This window comes from Pristiophorus japonicus, chromosome 5, assembly GCF_044704955.1.
Source record: "Pristiophorus japonicus isolate sPriJap1 chromosome 5, sPriJap1.hap1, whole genome shotgun sequence".
Taxonomy (NCBI): domain Eukaryota; kingdom Metazoa; phylum Chordata; class Chondrichthyes; family Pristiophoridae; genus Pristiophorus; species Pristiophorus japonicus.
Genome location: NC_091981.1, coordinates 127,320,362 through 127,333,676, shown reverse-complemented (window position 1 = coordinate 127,333,676; position 13,315 = coordinate 127,320,362).

Here is a 13,315-nt window from a genome sequence, read left to right as displayed (position 1 = left end):
TTGTATGCCCTTGTTTTTAATTGGATACCGTCCTTTATTTCTTTAGTTAGTTTAGGGGCCATGGGGGGGAGGAACGATTTGCCTGAAAGAACGTTGCTATGAGTGACAATGCTGACACACTGCTGTGTGTGTGCAGCTCAGACATCAATGGTTGCCATCACCTTGGTGTCAGTTAAAGTTTACGTTGATTGAAGTTAAGTTTTATTTAACCCTTTCATGTTAAGGAATCACCAGTGTGTAATGGTCCAGCTATCTGAGACAATGCGCAACAAGGTTGTGTTCAATAAAAAATTTTTATAACAACATTGGTCTGAAATCATAACTATCACAGGCAATAACACCCAACCCCTGCCCACACCCCACTTTTTCCACCATTGACATCAATCAAATGTTCAACATGTCCAGCAACACAGAATACAAAGGCAAAGCAGGAGGGTGATACCCTAACCCCATACATTACAACAAATTGCATACACCCATATGGGGCTATAACATAGCCATCACCTGCGGACATGCACCTCACTTTCCTTCCCCCCCTCCCCTTCTTCTCTCCATCTCTACCCCTTCTCCTCCTCAATCCACGGCGCCTGGCCAAGGAGCTCCTCAGGTGGTGCCTCATCGGGGTGTTTGAAGACAGAGGTGGTGGTTGCACGGGTACGGGAGCGGAGGGTGCCGAGGGGGCAACATTCTCTGATGCAGAAGCAGAATCTTGGTCCTTGCTCTCATCTGTCATTCGCAGTGGTGGTGTGGAACCTAGGGGTGGAGTGCGGTGCTCTGGGACCACTGGGAGGCCTGTGCCAGTAGTATTCCTGGCTATCGCATCCAGGGCCTCCGCCATCCGTGGAATGTACTCAGTCATGGTGGCCAGCTGTCGGGATATGCCTCCCAATGCTTTGATGAGCTGGTCACCAATGTCAACAGTCCTCCTGGACAACTGTACCATCTCTCCGCTCTCATGTAGCGCACGTGGACCAGACCTGCTGCGTCCACGAGGCCTCCGTGGGGTCGGCGCTGTCCTGGGGACAAATGGGGTGCCCTGTGGTGAGGTGCTTGGAGCCGGTACCTCCAGAGTGGAGGGGGAATGACCAGAGGACCACTAGCTGGCCTTGGGGAGGAATGGCTTCTGGAGCGTGGTGATGCAGTTTCCTCGGCGTCTGCGCTCTCATCCGTGGAGAACAGATCCAGCGGATTGACGGGCGAGAATCGGAACTCCTTAGCAGATGTAGGATCGTCTGGAGAGTTGGGCCCCGCGCCCCCACTTTCTGGCCTCTGTGAGCTGCTGGCTGAACTGCAAAATACAAATGAGGTTATTAGAGGAGACAGGGGTGCTAGGGTCACAAGGTGAGTCCAGCGCTACACACAGTATATGCAGGACAAAACATAGAAACATAGAAAATAGGTGCAGGAGTAGGCCATTCGGCCCTTCTAGCCTGCACCGCCATTCAATGAGTTCATGGCTGAACATGCAACTTCAGTACCCCATTCCTGCTTTCTCGCCATACCCCTTGATCCCCCGAGTAGTAAGGACTACATCTAACTCCTTTTTGAATATATTTAGTGAATTGGCCTCAACAACTTTCTGTGGTAGAGAATTCCACAGATTCAACACTCTCTGGGTAAAGATGTTTCTCCTCATCTTGGTCCTAAATGACTTACCCCTTATCCTTAGACTGTGACCCCTGGTTCTGGACTTCCCCAACATTCTTCCTGCATCTAACCTGTTTAAACCCGTCAGAATTTTAAACGTTTCTATGAGATCCCCTCTCATTCTTCTGAACTCCAGTGAATACAAGTCCAGTTGATCCAGTCTTTCTTGATATGTCAGTCCCGCCATCCCGGGTATCAATCTGGTGAACCTTCGCTGCACTCCCTCAATAGCAAGAATATCCTTCCTCAAGTTAAAAGACCAAAACTGTACACAATACTCCAAATCTGGCCTCACCAAGGCCCTGTACAACTGTAATAACACCTCCCTGCCCCTATACTCAAATCCCCTCGCTATGAAGGCCAACATGCCATTTGCTTTCTTAACCACCTGTTGTACCTGCATGCCAACCTTCAATGACTGATGCACCATGACACCCAGGTCTTGTTGCACCTCCCCTTTTCCTAATCTGTCATCATTCAGATAATAGTCTGTCTCTCTGTTTTTACCACCAAAGTGGATAACATCACATTTATCCACATTATACTTCATCTGCCATGCATTTGCCCACTCACCTAACCTATCCAAATCACTCTGCAGCCTCATAGCATCCTCCTCACAGCTCACACTGCCACCCAACTTAGTGTCATCCACAAATTTGGAGATACTACATTTAATCCCCTCGTCTAAATCATTAATGTACAATGTAAACAGCTGGGGCCCCAGCACAGAACCTTGCGGTACCCCACTAGTCACTGCCTGCCATTCTGAAAAGTACCCATTTACTCCTACTCTTTGCTTCCTGTCTGCCAAACAGTTCTCAATCCACATCAGCACACTACCCCCAATCCCATGTGCTTTAACTTTGCACATTAATCTCTTGTGTGGGACCTTGTCGAAAGCCTTCTGAAAGTCCAAATACACCACATCAACTGGTTCTCCCTTGTCCATTCTGCAGGAAACATCCTCAAAAAATTCCAGAAGATTTGTCAAGCATGATTTCCCTTTCACAAATCCATGCTGACTTGGACCTATCATGTCACCTCTTTCCAAATGCGCTCCTATGACATCCTTAATAATTGATTCCATCATTTTACCCACTACCGATGTCAGGCTGACCGGCCTATAATTCCCTGTTTTCTCTCTCCCTGTGCTCTCCAAATCATCACAGCCATCACATTTCATGACCATCAACACAGTTGCATTGTAATGATTATCATTCGGCCAGCATTATTTCTATGACAATTTTAGAAATCATCTATCATATATGATTGTTCGAATATGAGTGGGTGTGGCATCTATTGACTTTACATCACGCAGTGGTAGAAACTTTACTCACGTGGCATCGCTTCAGGGTCTGCAGATGCTTCCGTGGCTGTCCCGGTGTGCTTCCCCACGAGTGCGAGCACCCGCTCCTCCATGTCAGTGATGTCGCTGGGGACTGGTGGCCTCCCCACCCGTTCGCCTCTGCATGGACCTCATCGTCAATAGATTCTTCTGTAAAAGGTGACAGGACAACATGGCATGAGATAATTGTGTGATATCATTGCTAGGATATTGTCACAGAGACTGATACAACACATAACCGACATATGTAATCATGCTTATTATGATAACTATCATTCTTTACTTAAAGACATGCAGCGTGACCGCAGGCTTTGAGTAAAACATTCACGGTAAAAGTGGAAGACCGCACATCTACTGATAGTCACTCATGACTGTTACAAATCAAATTATATAAATACATAAGTACATGTAAATAAATATAATACTTACTCTTGCGGATCCCACAAGGTCGTTCCATCATTTGCGGCATTGGTTGCCCTCACGCACCTCGTTGGTCACCAATGAGACTACCTCTGCTATCTTGGTCCATATCTTCTGGTAGGCCTTTGGGGTGGGCTTCCCACGCCCTCCCTATGTCAAATCATGCCAGCGTAACTCGACCTCCTGCAGGAGGGAGGCATTCCCCTCGTCCGAGAACCTCCTCACTCTTTTGTGCCCTTCAATGTGCTCCTCTCCCACCTCACTGCTCTCTCCAGCGTCAGTCTCCACAGCGTGCTCTGATGCCTCCTCCTCTCTCTCCATTATAGGCCAAATTTGGGCAAATATGTGACTGGTAACAGCTAATTTTTGTGTCCTTATTTGCTGTGAAGCTCTAAAGTCTCCCTCCTTCCTCCCAAATTAGCCACACCACACCCAGACACGCCTTCAGTCCCTCTCAGCTTCCTCTCCTCTATCTCTTCTTCTGCGCATGTCACGGTGACCCTTGACCTCCTGAATCATGGGAATCAAGCGTTGCCATGTCGTTGTTAAGGACAGCGACAAGGCAGAAGCTCAGCGAGATTTAACGCTACCGCCCATTTCATATCGCTCATGATAATGCCCATTTTCAAAAATGGGGACTAGGTGCTTTGAGAATGGATGAGAAGCCGGCGATCTGAAAACCCATTGTTCCCGCCCACGCCGGAAATAACGGCCATTTTTGGGCGATAAGCACAAAAGTGTAAAATCTACCCCTATATCTACACCTGGCCACTATAAGTAACTGCGTAAAAAACTCATGGTCAAGCACATTCCCTGGTCATGAAGATCTCCTAACAATTTGGACCTGAATTTATTTGGAATAACTACTCTTGCACCCCACATGATACAATTTTTATCCACGGATAATTCATTCCTATGCACGAAGTATGGATGAATATCTTTCTCTGATACCTGGTTTGGCCAGCCATTTGTTATGTAATCATACAACTTTGATATAACTGGGTCACATTTGGTTGCCCTACCAATCTCTTCAGCTGTGACTGGCAGTTCATCAATGTATGAAAAATAGAACACTTCTTCCCTATCAGGTGTAACTTGTGATGGGGATGACAACTTAGTCATAGCAACAGCATCAACATCTGAATTAGGTACAATAACAATGGGTGTAGTCTAATTACTTAGATCTACCTTAGAGGTAATGTTCTCAGTCTCTAGTCTTTTGAGTTCTTGCTCAACTTTCTCTTTGAGTGTGTACGGTACGGGGCGTGGCTTTCAGTAAGCTGATCTAGCATCCTTTTGTACTCTGACATGCACCTTGAAACCTTGGATCGGACTGCCTGTTTCACGGATTGCCTTTGGCTACTGCTTGATGATGTCATCTTTTGATACAAATTTCATTTCCACACGAAAAATCTCATTCCAATCAAGCTTCAGTGATCCCAACCAATTTTTACCTATCAAGGCAGGCTTGTTTCCTGCCACTACTAAGAGAGGCAAGCTCTGAAACTGATCCCTCTATTTCACCGGTACGGTGATACGTCCTACAACAGGAATTTGCTGTCCTGAGTAGCTACATACTATGCTTATAGATACACCAGTGTCAATTTCCATGGGTATCCAGGTTCCTGCAATGTCTACTTGGATGACGACACTTCATGAATTGTTGTTAGGTACCTTTGTGCTCCTGATGACCTGTATCTCCAGGACCTCCTCGTCCTGTTACTTCTCTTCAATGCTATATATTCTCTGGCAATTTCAACTTATACCATTGTACATCAGTTTACTCTTCAGTCGGCATGCCTTTGCAAGATGCCTAGTTGTCTTGCAGAAGAGACACTCTGCCTTCACATATGGACAGCTTTGAGCAATGTATTGTTTCAGGCACTGATAGCACCACTTCAGTGCCCGTTACCGTGGCTAGTTGCTGAGCCCTTGGGGCCCAACTGCCTTTTACTTTTAACGTGCAGGCGATTCACCTCGGTTGTCTGACGACTGGAAATGGCACGAAATTCTCGGGAGTATTGGTCGGCCATATCCATCGACATAGCTGTCTGACAAGCTAAATCAAAAGTCAAGTTAGGGGTTGTCAATAACTTTCTTCTGATCGCTTCATTTTTCATCCCACAAGCAAAGCCGTCACGCAATGCTTGGTCCTGAAAGTTTCCAAAATGACAGTGAATGGATAGCTTTTTTAAAGCTATAATGTACTCACTGATACTCTCGTCAATTAATTAATTTTGTTTTCCAAAATGATAACTTTCAGCAATTTCCAAGGGCTCAGGACTGTCCTGCTGTTCTAACTTGCTTGGAATCTCTGTCACTGGCATGTCCTTTGGCTTGACAGGAACAAGCACATTTTTCAGTGTTTCATACACCTCAGGGCCTGCTTTAGTCAGGTAAATAGCCCATTTTGTTTCTAACGCCACCTGGTTATGATTTTCATCATTGGGGACTTCAACGATACTATTTGCGGTGAAAAACATTTCTAGCCGCTCCACATATGCTGTGAAAGTCTCTCGGTCACGCTGGAACTCACCTAAGTGCCCTACTATTACACCCTCAGGTCAGCCAAGTGTGCTTGTAATTTACCTTGGATTTTTAGCTGTTCTGCAAAACAAAGAATCTCCCAAAGTCTCTCTGTTGTTTGGCTGGATGATCCACCAACAAAAATTTCTGCTAGGGAATCCGATTATCCTATCCTCAGCAATGTGATATCTTCCTTATGACATCACAAACACACACACACACACACACACACACACACAAGATAGCTCTACAGAAAACTTGTCTCGTGACCTTATCCTTTTTCGTATTTACATCAGCAGTTGCATTACCACAGTAGTCCCTAGGTGGAGCAGTAGTCCATTAGGGAAGCTCTATATTACACTGGAATGTCCCCCTCTCTCTGTCTCCCACCTCCAGCTGCTCGACGACTCCAGATATTTCTAAAAAAGCCTCCTCTGCTGTTGCAAATGATATGGAGGGGTGGGGGGGGGGGGCGGCGGGGGCACTGCCAGTTCTCCCCCTCTCCCTCTTGTTTTGGACTCCTTTCCTGCAAGGAGGGAAAGAAGAGAAGGTTGAGTGAGAGTGATGGAATGTGTGTAAGGAATGGATGGGTTCGATTTTTAGCATGAGACTATGAAGGAGTGTGGCACCAAAGCCAAGTGACCTCCTTGTATGTTGTTAGTTGGTATGATTGCACTAAGGTGAGGGTGAGTGTGAGGTGTGGCTAGTGAGATGGGGATGTGATAATGTAGATAGAGAGAGAAGGATGGGTGGACATGCAAGGTATGTTGGTGTGAGTAAGCATGTGCAGGGGTATGGTTGGGAAGGCAGAGTAATGGGAGGCACAGCAGGATGATGGTGAGTGTAGCTTTGTACTCACGCTTCCTGATGTAAGGAAATAATTGAAATGTTTCTGGTGCTGCACCCAGGCCATCCTGATCACATCCCTGCTGGTGATCTCCTCTGCAATCTCCAACCAAAAGCTGATTTGATATCCTGGTGAGGTCTCTTCCACCAATTGGAAGGGAAGAGGACCTCTTGGTGTGCTCTGATTCCCTCCATAAGCATATGGAGGGATTCATGGGAGAACCTGGGTGCAGCTCTCTGCCTCTGGGCAGTCATTGTCAGTATTTTCAGCACTCCAATGCTGTAGTGCACCGAGAGCACTATGCTACATTGACTTTCAAATCCAATGTGGCCATGGCCTTTTTAAAAAACCCAGCTGAAATCGTGTCATTGATGACGTCACCAGACATGCACCATTTAATTGGGCCAGGTAATGTGCAGAGAGGGCTTAATAGGCCCCATTAAGGAAAAGTCATTTTCAGCAGTGAGATGGAGCCAGCAGTGGGGCCGTGACCCGCCACCACTCACACCGGACTCGCCCAGTTAGGCAAAATTCTGGGTATAGAAATTCAATCAGTACATGCCAATGAGGTTAATAAATCTTTGGTTGATACTGTCAATGTTATATGTTATAAATGTGTTGTGTATTGTAGAGTATTGACATCTTGCTTAAGAAACAGAACTGAAACCATAGGAACAAGCGTTGACCATACAGCCCCTTGAGACTGTTCCGCTATTTGCTTAGATCATGGCTGATCTGTACCTCAACTGCATTTACCTTTTGAACCATATCCCTTGCCCCTTGATACCCTTAGCAAATAGAAATCTGTCAATATCAATCTTGAAAATTTGTATTGACCAAGCATTCACAGGTTTTTGAGGGAGTGACTTCCATATTTCTATTACCCTTTCGGTGAAAAAGTTCTATCTTTCTTTCCTTTAGCAACTGGTTTACTTAATTAGCAACTGCCCATTGGTAGACAAGTAAGTTGAGTTGGTGTATTCAGAATGTGATCCTTTGTTACAGAAGCTAGATCTTCAAGCTATTACTTTGCCCAAACTAGTGAGATGCTTGCTTAAAAGGGTAAAATTAGTAGCACGTCTTGCCTCTGAGTCAGAAGACCAGAAGGCTATGGGATCCATCTGCACTCCAGGACTTGAACACATAATCTGGGCTGACACATCAGTGCAGTACTGAGAGAGTGATGTACCATCAGAGGTGCTGTCTTTCAGATGAAATGTTAAACTGGGATACTGTCATCCTATTCAGGTGGATATATAAGATTGTATCGTGATATTTGAACAATAGCGAGTTCTCCCAGTGTCCTGGCTCATTGTTCTCACTCAACCTACACCAGCACAAACAAATTAACTGGCCACTCATCTTATTTATTTGCAGTGCACAAATTAGCTACTGTGTTTGCCTACAGTAACAATTACAGTCCTTTATAAATAATTAATTGTATACAAAGGGATCAAAATCTATGGCCCTTCTGGCACACTCTCACCACAAGTCTAGAAGGAGTGCACAGGAAAGTGCCACAAACTGGGCCCGATCCAGGCCTTACACATTAATTCCATGGGGCCTTGTAAGGAACGGTGCCTCTGTCCACTCCAAACCAGGCCACTTGTGTAGAAGTAGGAAGGGCTGGGTTTGGGACTCAGAATTCCCAGGTTCCTGACCTGGAGAGAAAGCAGGAAAGGGGTACTGAGGGAATGATCAGCCATGATCTTATCGAATAGTGGTGCAGGCTCGAAGGGCCAAATGGTCGAATGGCCTACTCCTGCACCTATTTTCTATGTCTATGTCTATGTCTTTCAAAGGCTTGGTGGATCATAAGCAACCAGTACACTGAATATAATGAAGATCTGCAAAAGATGAGGAGCATTTTTTGTAAATGTGCTCTCCCTTTACAAAGGGGCTAAGAAGACAATTGTCTATTTTCTAGATATGAGTAGTGTCTTCATTTGTTATCCTTTATCTGCCTTAGGCTTAAATTAGACATGAACATAAGAAGATTTCTGATTTAGAGTGATCATAAAGTATTACTTTTTGCTAATGCCATATGATGGTTCATGCCAAATCCTAAAGCAGCTTTACCTCAACTATTAAATCCAGTGCAGTCATTTATCCAACCTGTCATAATCTCAAATCCGCTTAGATACGTCAAAAAACATAATTTAAGTATATACAGTCATTTTAGTGTGGAATAATGTGCAAAAAGTGCTTTCAAGAAATGTAATTTAAAAAATTGATGCCAAGCCAAAGGAGATGCGAGGAGAAGTGACCAAAAGTTTAGAAAAAGAGGTGGACTTTAAGGAGAGGATTGAAGGATGAGAGGTAGATGGAGGGGTTTAGGGAAGAAATTCCAGAGATCGAGGCCTAGGTGGCTGAAAGTACAAACATCAATGGCTGGGGAGAAGGGTGAGGGAATGCAAAAGAGGCTGGAGACGGGAAGGGGTTGCAGCACTGGAAGACATCACAGAGAAAGGGATAGGCGAGGCCATGGAGGGATTAAACACAAGGGATGGAGCGATTAGAGAGATTCAAACAAGGAGATGTGGCGAGGAAAACAAGGACTTCGGAGGTGACAACTAGTTCAAGGCTTTTGGAGAAAGAGATGTCAGAACATATACCTCTATCTTATATAGGGATGGGGCCGATCGTGCGCATGCGCAGAAGAGCACAAAAATGTTCATGCAGATAATCACTTCGTATATCGATCTCTAGTCGATCATTTTCCTTTTAAATGGTTACCAGAGGGTTTCAAATAACTCGGTGTCAGAATGGTTAATGAAAACATGATGCTATTGTTAGATAAGAAAGTAATTAAATAATTGGGCTTCACTTACAATATTAGGGAGAATACATTGTATTACTGTGTTGTATTGTATTACTTTTACATCAGATAAATTATATCATCTTATCAAAATGTTTCATCGTTGATATAATCTCATTATTTTATATAAGGAACCATACCCCCTTAAATATTTAAGAAAAAACTTCTTTCCAACATATATGATTATTACTATTTGGCTTTTTTGAGTTGACAGAATCTGCTTGATATATTTCATTCATGGTCCATGACATTGCCTATGGTCAGTTGATGAATGTAACACTGGCAATTTTCTCAGAGCTTCTCCTACTCCACCACCATAACTTTGTTGGAAGTTCAGCAGAAATCATGCTTACATAAGACCAAAAAGAGCTGGAGCTGAGCAAGAGCAGAGCGAAATATAAAACGTGGCACCAGAGAAGACCCGAGACCAGAAGGAGTGGGAGCTGAAACCAACTCAAAAACAGGCAGAAATTAAAAGAGTGATGTCAGAGTGATATCAGAATCAGCACAGAGAGGAAGGAACTGTAGAACCGAGGGAAGTAAGATCAGGATTGAGAATAAGCATTGAATATTTTTAACATCTAAATAATTAGTTCAAGAATCAGAGAGCCTGGAGGTGAGGGAGTGCAAGTGTCAGGGAGAGAGGTAAAAAACACCTAAAGTGATGTCAGTGCAAGGGAAGGAGCTGATTGGTGAGTAGCTGGTGAGCGTTTTATTTTCTCCAGGTCAGATCAGGGACAAGTCTTAAGTTTATTTCTGGTAAGTTTAGTTAGTAGTCAAATAAATAGAGGCATTCCCTTTTTTCCCCAGTGTTTTACTGCTAAGTACAACTTAGTGTGTAGAAAAAGAAAAAAAATGACCACCAAACTAGAAAGTTGATATAAATAATATAAGTAATCTAAACAAAGATGGCAGTATGGCAGAGCAGGTCGTGTGTCTGAACTGCAGTATGTGGAAGTTTGTGAACAGTGAGTCTGCAGTATATGTCTCCATCTCGAATCTCTTCTGCTCAGAGTCATTGAGCTGGAGTTCAAGTTGGAGACACTCCGACACATAAGGGAGGGGGAGGAGTATCTGGACAGTTTGCTCCTGTAGAGAGGTGCAGGATCAGAAGGGGTTGGTGTGAGCGATAGTGTGCAGAGTAAGGAGAACCCAGATAAGAAAGAGAACAAGGATCCACAGAAACTGATCCTGTTCAACAGGTACAATGTACTTGCTACCTTTGAGGATAAGGATGAAGACTGTCAGAAGGACAGCCAGAATACAGACCGTGGCACTTTAGAGTAGGAGGCAGTCCTAAGAGGGGAGGAAGAGGTGGGGGAGGGAGGAAGCATAATGTGGTAGTTGTCGGAGATTCAATAATTACAGGGACAGATTGTATCCTTTGGTCGAAAGTCCCACATAGTATGTTGCCTACCTCAAGCCAGGGTGAGGGCTATCTCGAACCAGCTTAAAAGGATATTGGAGAGGGAGTGGGAGGATTCAGTCATTATGGTCCATGTTGGGACCAACAACAAAGGGAAGAGTCCTGTTTGGGGAGTACCAGGAACTAGGAGCTAAATTAAAGAACAAGCCCTCAAGGATTATAATTTCTGAAGCAACTGGAAAATTGGCGTAGGGATAATCAAATTAGGGAGGTGAACATGTGGCTGAAGGAGTGATGTGGGAAAGAGGGATTCAATTTCATGGGACACTGGCACCAGTACTGGGACAGGAAGGAACTGTTCCATTGGGAGGGCTCCACCTGAACAGGGCTGGAACCAGGGTCCTAGCGGAAAGGATAAATAGGGCGGTCACAAGGACTTTAAATTAGTAAATGGTGGGGGAGGGTTCAGGTGGAAATTTTCATAAAAATAGCAGTTCAAAAACAAACGAAATAGAAGAGAGTAGAATAACAGTCAGAAATTGTGCTTTAGGCACTACACGTAGAGGGAAAACTAAAAGATGTAAAGTGATTAAAACAAGTGAGAGAAATAAGAATCAAGTTAGAAAAACATCATAGCTAAAGGACAGGCTAGGGTGCGTGGCCCAAATAAGCATTCTTTATACAAATGCACAGAGTATGAGGAATAAACTGAATGAACTGCAGGTGTGAATTCAAATTGGAGGATATGACATGGTAGCCATTATTGAGACATGGCTGCAAGATGGTCAGGACTGGGAACTAAATATACCAGGTTATAAAGTCTATGGGAAAGATAGGGAAAACAGCAGAGGGGGAGGAGCAGCCGTAGTGATTAAGGATGAAATCACTTAAATGATGAGAGGATATTGTTGTGTATGGAGAAAGAGTCAGACTGAACACTGTGAGCTCAAAGTAAAGTGGGAACTTAATCTTTTATTGCAGGTCCCCAGAGTGCCTCTCCAACCTGTGAGGCCTCCTTAAATACCTGTGCTCCCAAGGGATTATGGGATCCCTTGGGGCTCCAGGGATGAGCCCTCTGATGGCTGTACAGAGAAAATACAAGTTCACAAATATAACAACACTCCCCCCAAAGTCAATAGTGTAACTATTTACAATGTGAGTAGATCTGGGGCCCTTCTTGCCCTGGTTGATCGTCCCGGTGTGAAAGCTGGTATTGATGAATCATTTGTTGGGCCCTCGCTGGGCTGCTGTGCAGCTGGCCTTGCTGAGCTGCTGTGGATGATGGGTTCTGCTTCGTGGTCAACCGTGGTGTCGGTTGCCACTGGTGTGTATGTTGAGGGATCAGAAAAGGTAGGGTCCAAGGTGGGTTGCTCAGGATAGTCCATAAATCTGAGTTTGATTTGATCCAAGTGTTTCCGGTGAATTAGTCCATTTGAAAGTTTGACCCAAAACACCCTGCTCCCCTCTTTGGCCACGACAGTGCTGGGAAGCCACTTGAGACCTTGTCCATAATTCAATACAAATACAGGATCATTGATTTCAATCTCATGTGACACATTTGCGCTATCATGGTATGCACTTTGTTGAAGCCGCCTGCTCTGTACCTGTTCATGTAGATCAGGGTGAACTAACGAGAGCCTTGTCTTATGTGCTCTTTTCATGAGCAGTTCAGCAGGTGGGATCCCAGTGAGCGAGTGGGGTCTCATGCGGTAGCTAAGCAGGACTCGGGATAGGCGAGTCTGCAGCGAGCCTTCAGTTACCCTCTTCAAGCCTTGCTTGATGGTTTGCACTGCTCTCTCTGCCTGATCATTGGACACTGGTTTATATGGGGCAGATGTGACATGTTTGATCCCGTTACGGGTCATGAATTCTTTGAACTCAGCACTGGTAAAACATGGCCCGTTGTTGCTCACCAGGACATCGGGTAAGCTGTGAGTGGCAAACATGGCCCGCAGGCTTTCGGTAGTGGCAGCGGACGTGCTAGCTGACATTATCTCACAAGCAATCCACTTGGAATACGTGTCTACAACCACAAGAAACATTTTACCCAAGAAAGGGCCTGCATAGTCGGCATGTACCCTAGACCACGGTTTGGAAGGCCAAGGCCATAAACTTAGTGGCGCCTCCCTGGGTACATTGCTTAACTGCGAGCATGTATTTCATCTGTGAACACAGGACTCTAAGTCCGCATTGATACCGGGCCACCCCACGTAGGATCTGGCTATCGCTTTCATCATTAGATGCCTGGGTGGGTACTATGGAGGTTATTAATGAAGGTGTCTCTGCCCTTCTTGGGGACCACTACTTGATTGCCCCAAAGAAGGCAGTCTGCTTGTATAGAGATTT